The 13,178-nt window shown below is 50.2% G+C and overlaps 1 protein-coding gene and 1 long non-coding RNA gene across 3 annotated transcripts in view; one reads left to right on the top strand and one right to left on the bottom strand.

The window, feature by feature from the left end:
• Window positions 1–13,178, top strand: part of KSR1 (kinase suppressor of ras 1) — a 162,135-nt gene that overhangs the window by 63,156 nt on the left and 85,801 nt on the right. The window lies entirely within an intron of this gene.
• Window positions 109–6,205, bottom strand: LOC132688028 (uncharacterized). The gene is made up of 3 exons (XR_009614386.3): window positions 5,243–6,205; window positions 4,827–4,894; window positions 109–810 (listed from the first exon to the last, which is right to left on the bottom strand). It is a non-coding gene; the product is annotated as an uncharacterized LOC132688028 (long non-coding RNA).

Below are 13,178 nucleotides of genomic sequence, written 5' to 3'. Positions count from 1 at the left end.
AACAGCCAGGAGCCCCCAGATATGAATGTTGATGTTATTGACCAAGACAAGGAATGCAAAAGAAGACCACTTTGGATGGAATATTAGTAAAATTATATTCAGCTTTATTCACAGTGACATCAGCAAAGTAAAACCACAGTGATTCAAACAGATTAATTTTCTTACACATAAAAGAGGTCTGGAGGTAGGTAGCCCTGGGTTGGTGTAGTGGATCTGCAAAGACATCGGGAAGTCACATTCCTTCCAGCTCACCCCCTCTGCCATTCCTTGTCCTCATGTCCCAAGATAGCTGCTGGAGCTCCAGCTATCACATCGTCTTTCCAGGGAGTGGGTGGGTGAAGTGGGGAAGGATGTGTTCTTTAACTATTCTTTTTGCAATTACCATATGACGCTTCCATTTAGATGTCATTGGCCAGACGTTAGTCATACAGCTGCGCCTACCTGCACAAGAGGCTGGAAACGGGCCAACAAATGATCAGCGTTCTGGTAGGAAGAGTGGAGAGTGGGAAGTGGGAGGCAACTAGATGATGAAAGGCAAGAGAGAATGAGGGTGGCTCAGACCTGCCGAGTGTGAGGTGCCTCTGGGCCACGCAGGCAAGCTGTCCATTCACGAGTTACACAGATGGGCCTGGAGCTCGTGGAGGGGGGTGGGGTCCAGAGTTTCCGGTTAAGGGTTAAGGCGGCGTCGGTATACAGGTGGTGGTGGGCGTCCTGGGAAGGAGCCTGCTGAGCCGTCAGAGGAGAAGGACAACCAGGAAGCCAGGGGGCAGGCATGTCGTGGAGGAGGAGGGGCTCCCTGTGCCAGATGCCCTAGTGAGGTCAAGAAGATGCACGTGGAAGTAAGACGAAGGCTGGGGGCATCTGCAAGAGCAGGTGAGGTGGAGAGCCCGAGACAGATGGAATACTAAGAAACGAACAGCTGAGGGATGGTGTCAGGACCTTTGGGCCTGAAGGAAGAGGAGGGAAGGTGTTGTGTTTTGTTTAAACTTTTTAAAATGTTTATTCATTTTTTGAGAGTGAGACAGTGTGAATCGGGGAGGGGCAGAGAGAGAGGGAGACATGGAACCTGAAGCAGGCTCCAGGCTCTAGGCTCTGAGCCGTCCGCACAGAGCCCGACGTGTGGCTCGAACCCACAAACAGCCAGATCATGACCTGAGCTGAAGTCGGACACTTAACTGGGAACGTGTTTTCTTAAAGTCAGAAAGACTTGAATGAGGGTTGAGAGGCCGAAGGACAGCTAGACCCCACTTCTCCTACCCCCAGCTGCCTTCAGAAGGAAGGAGGTGACCATGGGAGATGATGAATTCCAAGGGATGCAGAGAGGCAAACTTCTCTGTGTAGGGTCTCATACAGCGGGAAGCAGCGAGACCCCAGGATCAAGGACAAGCAGTTAGGTAGAAGCAAATAAAAAAACTAAGCCACGGGAAGGAGGTTCAAACCCAAAACTTTGAGGAGATTCAACCCACTTGCACGTTTAGTTTTCTCCAAGAGCAATTAATGAAGCAGAGAAAGATTGGTTATCCGAGATCAGGAGGCACAGGCTGGGTGTCAGGAAAAGGCAGGGGCTGTGGGGTCCTGGGCAGGGGTGATAGTGGAGTTCAGACAAGGCTAAATTGTATTTGGTGCTCTTTCCTAAGCTGCAGAGATAGATGGGATATATTTTAGAATATGCTCGTTAGAAATGATGAAAGAGTTAAAGTCTCGGCCCATGAAGCTGTAAATGTCGGGGCATTCCTAGCACGGCTGAAAATCTGATCATTCTAGATAACACAGAATTGAATGTTCTCAGTCACCCAAATCAGTGCTTCAAAAATCCTGGCTTTCGTTAATTTGCATACCACTTATTTAATAGTAAACTGTATCCACTTACTACTTTGGATGGGGCAGGCTATAGTCAACCAGGTTGTGTACTGCACAAGGGGCTGAGAGATGCTGAAATCCAGGCCTCCCCCTTTTGCCAGGCATGTGCCCTGTGCGCAGCTGTGCTGTGCCTCCCTAAAGGCAGAGGCACCCTCTTTCGACTGAGATAAAGGACTAGTTCTGGCCCTGACCTTGGGCAAGTTATGTAACCTCTCTGTGCATATTTCTTCTTCTGTTGTGAGGATAAGTGAGTTGTCACATGTTAAGTACTCAGACCTGTGCTTGGCACATGGTAGGCACCGTAGAAGGATTAGCCGCTGTGATTAAATTTAATTGGGGACTGATCTGAGCTTCCGTCTCCTCTTCTGAAGATTTATCTTGTTGGGTTTGCCAAAGCATGGCATTTTAGGGGGGGGATGGGGCTCTTGATTGCTTATAGTTTGCCATTTCTTTCTGAGGATCCCTTCCAAATCTTAAGCTTTCCCGGAGCGTGTCTGCTTGCTCTTAAGGCAGCTGACCTTGGCATTTCTGGTGCTTTCTTCATCTGAAAAGATGATGGAGTGGTCAGGGCCAAGGACACCCCAGGTATGCTGGCAAAACTTGCTGTTGAGAATTTTGCCTAAATTCTCTTCCTAAATGTAAGACTAGAGAGAGAGAGAGAGAGAGAGAAGAGGAGAGAGGAGAGAGAGAGAGAGAGAAAGAAAGATGGGTTCCAGGGAGAATGAGAGCCATACTCTCTAATCCAGAACTGTGGAAGGTGGGGCCTCACCCCTATAGCATAACAGGTCTGCTTAGGAACTAGAAACTGACTTCTCGCCCATTTCCTCGTTTTGGACACAAGTCAGACCACCCAAGAAACATAAGAACAACATTAGACCAGGTCTAATCCTGGTTGTCACCATCCTTAGAAGAAACGTTCATGTTTTCTAGATTTTAGGACAGATACCTTTTCAGAGTGTGATGTTTCTGAAATGGGGGTGCATTTTACACTGGCTTAATGGGACACTTTTTGTTTTCCCCAAATTCCCTTCTTTTTTTTTTTTTTTTTTTTTTTTTTTTAAATTTTTTTTTCAACGTTTTTTATTTATTTTTGGGACAGAGAGAGACATAGCATGAACGGGGGAGGGGCAGAGAGAGAGGGAGACACAGAATCAGAAACAGGCTCCAGGCTCTGAGCCATCAGCCCAGAGCCTGACGCGGGGCTCGAACTCATGGACCGTGAGATCGTGACCTGGCTGAAGTCGGACGCTTAACCGACTGCGCCACCCAGGCGCCCCACCCAAATTCCCTTCTTAATATCCATGGTGTGTTTCATAAATGAGTATTCCTCCCTCCCCTGTGTGCATCCAGAGTGAATTTTGTTTGGTCAGTAGAAAGGGATCTGACTTTGTTGACTTCTGAGAGAGAGTTGATACCCCCCTCACCCCCCCTCACCCCCCCTCACCCCCCCTCACCCCCCCTCACCCCCCCTCACCTCCCCTCACCTCCCCTCACCTCCTCTCATCCCCCCTCACCCCCCTCACCCCCCTCACATGGCCAGAAAATAATGGATCCAGAATTTGAGCCCAGCTCTCTCTGGCCCCAAAGTTTGGTCCTTTCTCCTCCACAGATAGGCCTGGTCTTTACTTCTGACATCTGCTGTTTTCTGTCTGCAATGCCCCCTTCTCCTCCCACTAAAATCCCTTCTATCATTCTTTCATTTTTGAATAACGTTACGTGTTTATGAAAAGAACACATGTTCTTAGAGAAAATGGAAAAAAAAAAATCTCAAAATAAGATTCTGTATTTCCAGTGTTTAAATTTTGATACATTTATTTTGCTAGAAACTAAATTGACCTCAGCAAAGCTGAAAAAAGAAAAATGAATGCTTTTAAAATGGCTTAAGGATAGATTGGGATTGTAGCGTAAATGTAGTTTTCTTCCCTTGAGTTGTTACCTGGCTGTAATACCACAGGCATCGCCCATGTCATTAAATATCTTTTTTTAATTAAAAAAATGTTTTTTTTTAACGTTTATTTATTTTTGGAGAGACTGAGAGAGACAGAGCATGAGCAGGGGAGGGAGAGAGAGAGAGAGAAAGTCACGGAATCCGAAGCAGGCTCCAGGCTCTGAGCTGTCAGCACAGAGCCCGACGTGGGGCTCGAACTCACGAGCTGTGAGATCATGACCTGAGCTGAAGTCGGACGCTTAACTGACTGAGCCACCCAGGTGCCCCAAATGTTCTTTAAAAAATGGGAATTTTAAGTTGCTGCAGTTTTCTGCTATAGAAACACACCAAAATGTAGTTCCCCACTTCCCCATGGGTGGCTATTTTAAGATCCACTTCTGTGAATAGCCCTGCGCGCATGCTTAATTGTTTCTTTAGGACATATTCCTAGAAGCGGAATCAGCGCCACTTTGTAAGGCCACCGCCTGCTTCTCCGCTCTCTTCCCGGAAGGCTGACTGTCCAGCTCTGCTCTCCCGCCACCGCGCCTGCCAGGGACCATTTGGACTGGCTCTACGGCATTGCCACAACTCCCGTTTGTTTTCATCTCGTGTTTCCTTGCTCGTGATTATGGTGGAAGGGTTTGTTAGGATCGCCCGGGTCTAGAACTTCCCTTTGAGATGAGTGAGTATGTTTCCTTGGCTATTTTACAGACCCTGTTGTGGGCTCTGCCTCGTTCTTGAAGACCCATTCCAGAGCCCGCCTTTTTCATGACCCCTTTCCTGCTACCTGCCATTTCTCTGAAGCTGGAAGTTTTAATTTAGTTTGGTTTTGAGAGAGAGATACAGAGAGTGAGCAGGGGAGGGACAGAGAGGGAAGGAGACATAAAATCCGAAGCAGGCTCCAGGCTCTGAGCTGTCAGCGCAGAGCCCGATGTGGGGCTCGAACTCATGAACCCTGAAATCATGACCTGAGCTGAAGTCGGATGCTTAACCAGCTGAGCCACCCAGGCGCCCTGGGTCTTACGCGTTTTTGTATTACCTGGAGGGCCTGGCACAGTGCTGGGTGACTAGCCGGTGCTCGATATGGATGGATGGATACACATGGTTCTTAAAAAAAAAAAATCAGCAAAAATGAATCTAATGTCATCTTGTCACATCGTTTTCTTCCTTTCTTCCTCTTTCCCTTCTGAATCAGTGAGGTTTTGCTCCATCTGATCCTTTCAGGGCTTTTGTGGGAAGGCTGGCCGTGGTGGCCCCAGCACAGCTCTGCATCAGGTAGGCTGGCTGCCTGCCCAGACTTTTGTCCCCCTTCCTGGAACAGAATCACCATCACCCTCCATTTTCCTCGTTTGACAATTTAAACTGTAGAATTACCGCTAATCACCTTACCAAATCAGTATGTGGTCATTCTAGAACATTTGGAAAACAGAGAAGTAGAAGGAAGAAAACGATTACCTGTAGCCCTCCCACTGAGACGCGTCTTGCTCGTGGCTGACATTCTGCCATGTTTTCTTTTAGCTGCAGTTTCGAGGCCAACGTGTTGTAAGCATCTCTCCTGCGATTCTTTGGGCCCGCCTTCGTCACTCAGTAGAATAACACAGAAAAGCTCCCTGTGTTTTTGTAAACTTGTTCAACGGTTTAATGGTACCGTAAGTGGTTTTGCCGTAACCCACTCGGCGCTGCTTTCCCAGGTCTGTGGGTTGTTCCCACTGTGTCACTCTTGTGAACGGGGATGTACAGGTCGTGCACAGTGTTTCTCTAGCTTCTCTAAGCTGCGCTCCCAGCGTAAGAGAGCTGTACCAGCCCTTCCCCTCGTTCTGTTCCCTTTGTGGCTGGTGCCCCATTTGCCTCTTGGTTCATGTTTCTTAGTATCCGTGTGTAGCAACGTGTTGAGAAATGGCTTCCTTCGTAGGAGGAAAACTCATATGCTCACCTTGAGGAGGCCGCACAGGAGTGCAGAATCATGGCCTGTGGGCGTTGGGACCTCAGTGTCGCCTGGCCAGCCCCTCCTGCCCTCCTAGGTGCCGGGGTGCAGAGGACGCAGGGGAGGAAAGGCTTAGCCTTTGCAGGGCTACAGGCCTCAGACCCGGCAGAGCTGCTCTCCCCGGTAGTAAGCTCAGGTCTCTCTCCTAGGTCCCCGTAGGAGTTTGTCGTGAACACCCGGGTCCATTTCCTGGCTGGTCCCAGACTTGGGTCCTGTGTGGCAGATCAGTCCTGGATTAGTCCTATAGAGCTGCCAGGATGGGAGCAGTTCTCGAATTGTCTTCAGCCCCACTGCTCTGAAGAGCTGCTCGGGGCATGCCATTGAGGTCCTGACGCCAAGATCCCGCTTGAGGGGCCGCAGTTACAAAGGCCCCGAAAGTCCAGGGCTTGGGCTATGGAGGCACACTGCCTGGGCTCACACCCTGCCCTGGACAGTTGTTTGTCTCAGTGTCATACTTTCGTCCCCATGTGGGTATAATAACACCTCCTCCAATGACATGAGTTAGCATTTATACACTTCTGTAAATAGTCCCGAATTTGCTAAGTAAGAATAGGGAACCAGAGGCCCAGCTAAGCTTCTTGTTCACGCAGCAGGTTGAACCCAGGCCTTCGGCCATCCAGCAGTGAGGGAAGAGCGCTGGACGGGAGCCAGGAGACCGGGGAGTCTGTCCTGGCACTGCCTTTTGACTTTCTGTGTGACTAAGTCTCTGTCCTGCCCTGGGCCTTAGTTTCCTCGTTCATTACATATGTGAAGTGACCTTAAAGGCTCTTCTAATTTTAGAACACTGTAGGATTTTGTGGTTTAAAGATATTTCAGAGATGTCAAGAAGGGTCGAATCCTGCCAACAGCTCCTCCTGGTTGGCACGGTCCTTGGCCAGGGGTGACTGCAAAGACTGGCAGGCAGGAGACCCGGAGCCCTTCAGGGTTTGTCTGGAGTTTTCTCTGCATCTGGAGGGCGATTCAAGTATTTGGGTCACCGGGAAAGGGACTTTCAGAGAACTGGCCTCCTTGGGGATGTGAGGCAGGTGCCGTCTTGCATGGCAGAGTGGGGCTGAGGTGTGGCCAGCTCTGCCCACAGGGCTCACTGCTTGCCCTGAGGTCTGTGTGTGAGTGAAATAGGGTCTGATGCAAGAGCCTGGGTGCATCTCTCTACCTCGAGCTATTACGTCAGACGGCTAAATATGCACAGCTCTTGCAGTCGGAGACCCAGCAGTAGGGTCTTGCTCTGTGTCTCTCTGTGGACAGGTAGGAAGGAGTAGGCCGCTGAGGAGGGAAGGACTGTTTGTGGAGGAAGAGGGTTAAGGCTGGGAGATTTTCTTCCAGGTTCCTCTGGTCCTCTAGGCCTTCTAGAAGGTTCTGGCCTCCTACTGGCCAGGTGGCAGAGTCTCACCTGGGTTTGGGCGCAGCACAAGTGATGTGCCTACCTATGCCAATGCCGGTAGAGCACAGTGGGTAGAGCTTGGTGTAGGGCGGCCTAGGATAAGATGAAACCCAGTGCGTTGAGTCAGGAGGGGCAGCGGTGGGGCATTAGGTCCTCCTGGGTTTAAGTTGGCTCTCAACCCAAGACTCTGGGTTCTCTGAGTCCTTGTTTATAAATGAGGATCCTCATACAAAGATGTTCTGTGCTGGCCTGGCTCCCAGTAGGTGCCCCAAACACGTCAGTCAATCAAGGATGTCATAGAGCCTGTGCTTAGAGCATGGACTCAGCAGGTAAACTGCCTGGGTTCAGATTTTCCCTCTGCCATTTATTAGCTATGTGACTTGGGACTGCTCCTTGGCCTCAGTTTACCCCACTGTGACATGGGGTTGGTGTTAGGGCCTGCCTCACAGGTTTGTTCTGAGGAGTAAGTGACAGTATATACGAAGCACTTAAAGGGTGTCTGGCGCATGTTAAACGTCTTGTCGGTGTGATTTACCTAATTTCTGCAATAAGTTGCGGTCAGTTGATTTCCTGGGAGGTTGGCAGGCCACCTGCTCTGTTTGTTTGGAAATGGGTCCTCTCTGCCCAGCTGGAGCTCGTCCAGGGTGGCAGGTGTGCGCGAGCATGTGTCTTTAAGCTGTGTCAAAGAATAGCGCCCGTTAACAGCCTGTGTGCCAGGCCCCGGTGGTTGCTCTGCCCGCCCCTCCCCTGCTCTCCTTGCCTTGCTTCCTCAAGTTGTGTGCGTCTTTAAAAAAAAAAAAAAAAAAAAAAAGTTTATTTTTTAATTTTTTTAAGTAATCTCTACCTGCAGTGAGGGGCTCAAACTCACGACCCCGAGATCGAGAGCCTCCTGCTCTACCGACTGAGCCAGCCGGGTGCCCCCAGTTGTGTGCATCTTAACGGTGGTCCTGGTTTGCCTCGCTCTTCTGCTCTGGCCCCTCGCAGGGGCTCATGTAGTACGGTTGTTGACCTGCTCTTGACTTCCTGGAAATAAAGAGAGGGTCAGGAAGGCCCTGCCCTTTGGCGTGCTCTTGCTTCACCTGGCCTTGTCTTCATTTGCCCCCTTTCAAGGAACACATGGGAGTAGCTTGGGATTTGCCGTGTAAATGGAGTCCTTCAGGAACGCGTTTAAGGAATCTTTTTAAAGTTTTTTTTCATTTGTTTTGAGACAGAGACAAGAGAGAGCAGACGGAGGAGGGGCAGAGAGAGAGGGAGAGACAGGATCCCAAGCAAACCGTGAGATCATGACCTGAGCCAAAGTCAAGAGCCAGATGCCGAGCCACCCCAGGCGCCCCAGGAACATGTCTGAGAATCTTAAAGCAATAAACATGTCAGTTTAGCTGCTTTCAACGATAACACGGAACTCGAATTTTTATTGTAAATGTGGCTGGTGATGAGTGTTAACAGTCTTCCAGGCCTAGGGCCAAGCACTTTACATTTCCCTCCTGTGAAGGCAGTACTGTTATTACCCCATGTTAGAGACAAGAAAATGGAGGCGTACAGGGGCACCTGGGTGGCTCAGTTGATTAAGCATCTGACTTCGGCTCAGGTCATGATCTCACAGTCCGTGAGTTTGAGCCCTGCGTCGGACTCTGTGCTGACAGCTCAGAGCCTGGAGCCTGCTTCAGATTCTGTGTCTCCCTCTCTCTGACCCTCCCCCATTCATGCCCTGTCTCTCTCTGTCTCAAAAATAAATAAACATTAAAAAGAATTAAAAAAAAAAAATGAGGCGTACAAAGGTTCACTTCAGCTGCTCATGTTAAGGCAACTGGACAGCAGGTAGGGCTGGGATTGGAACTCGGGTCTGTTAGGCTCTAAGCCCGAGCTCCCGGCCATCCCTCGCCATACTGCCGCTGGCTGGCATTCCTGGGCTGGTTCGTCAGTGGCTTTCAGTTATCTGAGCCCGTTCTTGCTCTCCGCTAGTGGTCTTGTGGAGGATGTGAGCCCACTTCGCGCCCTGTCAGCTGTGGCACACAGGGCTCGGCGGAGAAATCCGGTGGTCTTTGGCCAGTCGTTAGAGAGGGTGGTCTTCCACTGCTCCTTGTCTCCCAGAGCTGACGTCACATCAGCCCCACTGCATTTCCATCTCAAACCCCATATATATACATACATTTTACACCTTCCTCTGCAGTGGCCCTAGTGAGACTCCGTGGTTTAGGAGTGCTTGGTTTTAATCTACTGACTGAAAATCATGCTGTCCCCTCCCGGGTTGCGGTTGGAGGAGAATACCTCGCGCTCTGAGCTGTTTGTTTCTGTCGTTCGGTGCTCCCTTTTCCCGCGGGGAGACTGCACGTGTGTCAACAGATCAATCATCGACACGTGCATTGGGACACTTGCCTTTTGAGGCTTCCCCCCCAACCTCCGATCCCAGTCTGCCCGTCAGCTGTCAGATCCCAGCCTTTCCCACGAATGAGGCCGCAGAGAAGGTCGATGGGGACAGATATGTGCTGGGCACTTATAGCAGAGTCCAGCTGCTGGGCATGTATTATATCATTTTTGTCTTCACAGCCACCTTTTGAGCCTCCCGCCCCATCCTTTACAAAAGAGGAAATAAAGGCTCAGAGACATTCTGTCAATTGCCCATGGTCCCTTAGCTTAGCATGGGGGTGAGATTTTTTTATTATTAGTTTTTAATGTGTATTCACTTTTCAGAGAGAGCGGGAGAGAGGGAGCACGCTAGCGGGAGAGGGGCAGAGAGCAAGGGAGACACAGAATCTGAAGTGGCCCCAGGCTCTGAGCTGTCAGCACAGAGCCTGATGTGGGACTTGAACCCACGAACCGTGAGATCATGACCTGAGCCGAAATCGGAGGCTCAACCAACTGAGCCACCCAGGGGGTGGGGGTGAGATTTGAACTTGGATCTATCTGGTGCTAATCCCCATGACCAGCTGGACCCACTGCCCTTAATAGGGTAGCATGTTTCCTGCATGTATGGGTTGGGGAGGGCCAGACAGAACCAGTAGCCCTAGGCTGGCTGGAGAAAGCTTCTTTTAGGTCTGCCCCCGCCCCGGGCAAATGCTGCCCCTGTGTAGCCTCTGTCTGTCTGACCCACCTCTCTGGCCGCAGGGACGTTGGAGATGGAACTGTTGGAGGAGTGGCTTTTGCTCTCGGCAGGTACGGGGTTCTCCTCTGCCCAGGACGAGGGGAAGAGGTAGTGCTCAGGGGTGGGGAGATACCTGGGCTGGGAGCTGCCCGTGGACAGGTGGCTTTGCCAACAGGTAGCAGGCCCCCTCCCCCATATGAAGCGCCAAGTCCCAGTAAATCAGACACATGGGCTCTCTGCTCTGTTAGCTTTTTTGCTGGAGAAACTCAGCCCTTCAGCTTCCTGCATTCCAGGGTGTTGGCGTGCCAGAAATTCCCTGGACAAACAGGGAAGTCTTCTCTTTATAGTAAAAATGCTAATAAAACCTCTCTAGAATCTGCTTCTTCCCTTACACCCACATTGCCACTAACTAAATTACCTTTTGTTCTCGTCATTTGCTGAATTGCGGTGGCTTTTTAATTGATTCTCCTGTCTCTCTGGTTGCTCCACACCCACTTCAATCTGTCCTCCACATGGTTTCCAGAATGATGATCATTCAAAAATGCAAATCTGATCACGTTTTTTTCCTTTGCTTCCCTCTCCATGCCTGTGAGATTGCATGCAGATGTTTTAGTGTGGCCTTCTGGAACCTTCCAGAACCTTCCTGGACCTGCATGAGTGGGCTGACTTTGGTCTCCTGTTTTTTCCCCCTCCTCTGTACTCTTTGGCTATTTGCTGTGTCTTTTTTTTTTTTTTTTTTTTTTTAAGGCTCTGTCATTACTCTGGTCTTTGGCTCATGCTGTGCCCCCAACCTGAAGTGCAGGTTCAGCCCCTCACCCTGTGTCTGTGGGCCATACCGCATGGCCCACCCCAGCTTGCTGATGCCTTCCCAAGGATCTTAGCACCTCACCCCATAGTTAGACCCAGTCCCCTTGGGATCCCACAGCAAGTACATAAACCTATGTTGTGGCAGAGCTGATTATAGCACCAATCAGAGGTTTCTTGTGGCTGTTGGACGGGATAGTACACAAAATGTGCATAGCACAGTGCCGGGCACAAAGGAAGATCCAGTTTTAAAACATCCAACTCAAAAACAGTCTTGGAATACAAAAATTACTTCAAATTCTGTAGATCATAGACTCACCTAAACAAAAAAGATAAAACTGCAAAACTTATAGAGCACACGAGTACATCTTTGTGAGTGTGGGTTTGGCAAACATTTTTTTAGGAAATGAAAAGCACAAACCAAAAAAGAAAAACATTGACAAATTGGTCTTCATGAAAACATATCTGCCCTTTGAAATTTGAAAGGACTTTTGAAGGAATGTTTTTGGACACCATGTGGTCCCAAGAAGGATGAAGGGATACTTTTCCCTTTTGTAGGTTTTCTGGAAGCCAACAGGAAGCCTTAGGCTTAGAAACATTAGCCTTAGAAGGTTTAGAAGGAGGTTTGAAATAGTATGGGCTTAAAAAGTGTTAGCAGAGGGGCACCTGGGGGCTCAGTCCGTTGAGCATCTGACTTTCGGCTCAGGTCAGGATCTCGTGGTTTGTGAGTTTGAGTCCCACATTGGGCTCACTGCTGTCAGGGCAGAGCTCACCTGGGATCCTCTGCACCCCCCCCCCCCACCCCACTCGTGTGCACACATACTCTCTCTCAAAAATAAATAAAACTTAAAAAAAAGTGTTAGCCAAAAGGACAGCTTTCCTTTGCAAGTGACAGAGAATGTGACTTCAACAAATAGGCTGTTAGGCTCCTCCTACAGTGAGAAGTTTGCAGTCAGCTGGCTTACGTGTTGCTGCAGCTCAGCAGTGCCAGTGTGTCTGATTCTCCGGACAACTCTTGGCACTTGAGGTCTTGAAAGCAGGAAGGAGGCGGGGGACAGCCCCAGAGCCCGCCCGACCTGTAAGGAAAGAAAACACTTCCCAGCAGGTCCAGCAGACGGGTCTTCCTGTCTCATGGACCAGAAGTGCCACATGTCACACACAGCTACAACGGAGGCCAGAAGTGGGGACGGGCTCATCACGACAGCCATGCTGGGACCCCCTCCCGTGGGAATCTAGGCTGGGGCTCATGTTCCTGTGATACGAAGTCAGGGTAGAGCACCGCTGACTCTGACCGGTTCATCACTGGGCACTGTGACAAGACAAAATCGGTCTGTGAGTGAGGAGCGAATCAGGAATGGACGTTGGGTAAGTAAGGAGCAACGCCTGATGCGATGGCTGTTATCACTTTGGGGGAATTTGCCATCACGTTAGGTCATCTCTGGTACCTGAGCCACTCACCTGCTCTTGACCCTTGCCCCTTGCCCCTTGCCCCCTGCATAACCCTTTATCCTTTTCTGTGGTGACCCGAGTTGCTAGGCAAACAGTATATCCCCAGCATCCGGCACAATCTACACATGGCAGGTGCTTTCAGATCAGAATTTGAAGTGCCTCCCCTACCCCCATCCCTTCTAGAAGCTTCCAGGGGACCAGGTCTTCAGGGATAGTTCAGGGCGTGGTCCCATTGGCAGGACTCCACCTTTGCATTAGATATGCCCTCTGCCTTTCTTTCTAGGTACCCCGCCCCCCGCTTAGTAATTCGCACCCAGGTCCGCTGCAGCCCGCAGTGTCCGGACTTCTCTGGGATTACCTCTTGTACTTGAGGGGTTACGGGCTAAGCCAGCCTCTGTGGGCCTGGTGAACTTCAGACAGGCCTATGGGGTGTGTTAGAACTGAGACCAAGGCTGCGTCAGTTAGGAATCTGGCAATCACCTGAGGCCCAGGGCAGTTAGGGGGTGAAGCAGGTATCTTGATTTCTCATGCTTTAGTCCAGTTCGTCCCACGGCCATCCCACTCCCCCCGGGGACTTCTGGTTCTAAAAAACACACAGAGTACTGGGGTGGGGAGGGTGGGGCCGGTTTATAGTTTTGAATTGAGGCACAAAGTGAAACTGGAAACGTGGCCCCGAGATCATTTATTCACT

This window comes from Panthera onca, chromosome E1 (assembly GCF_046562875.1).
Source record: "Panthera onca isolate mPanOnc1 chromosome E1, mPanOnc1 haplotype 2, whole genome shotgun sequence".
NCBI lineage: Eukaryota > Metazoa > Chordata > Mammalia > Carnivora > Felidae > Panthera > Panthera onca.
The sequence above is the reverse complement of the archived record's forward strand: the minus strand, read 5'-3'. Positions and strand labels throughout refer to the sequence as shown.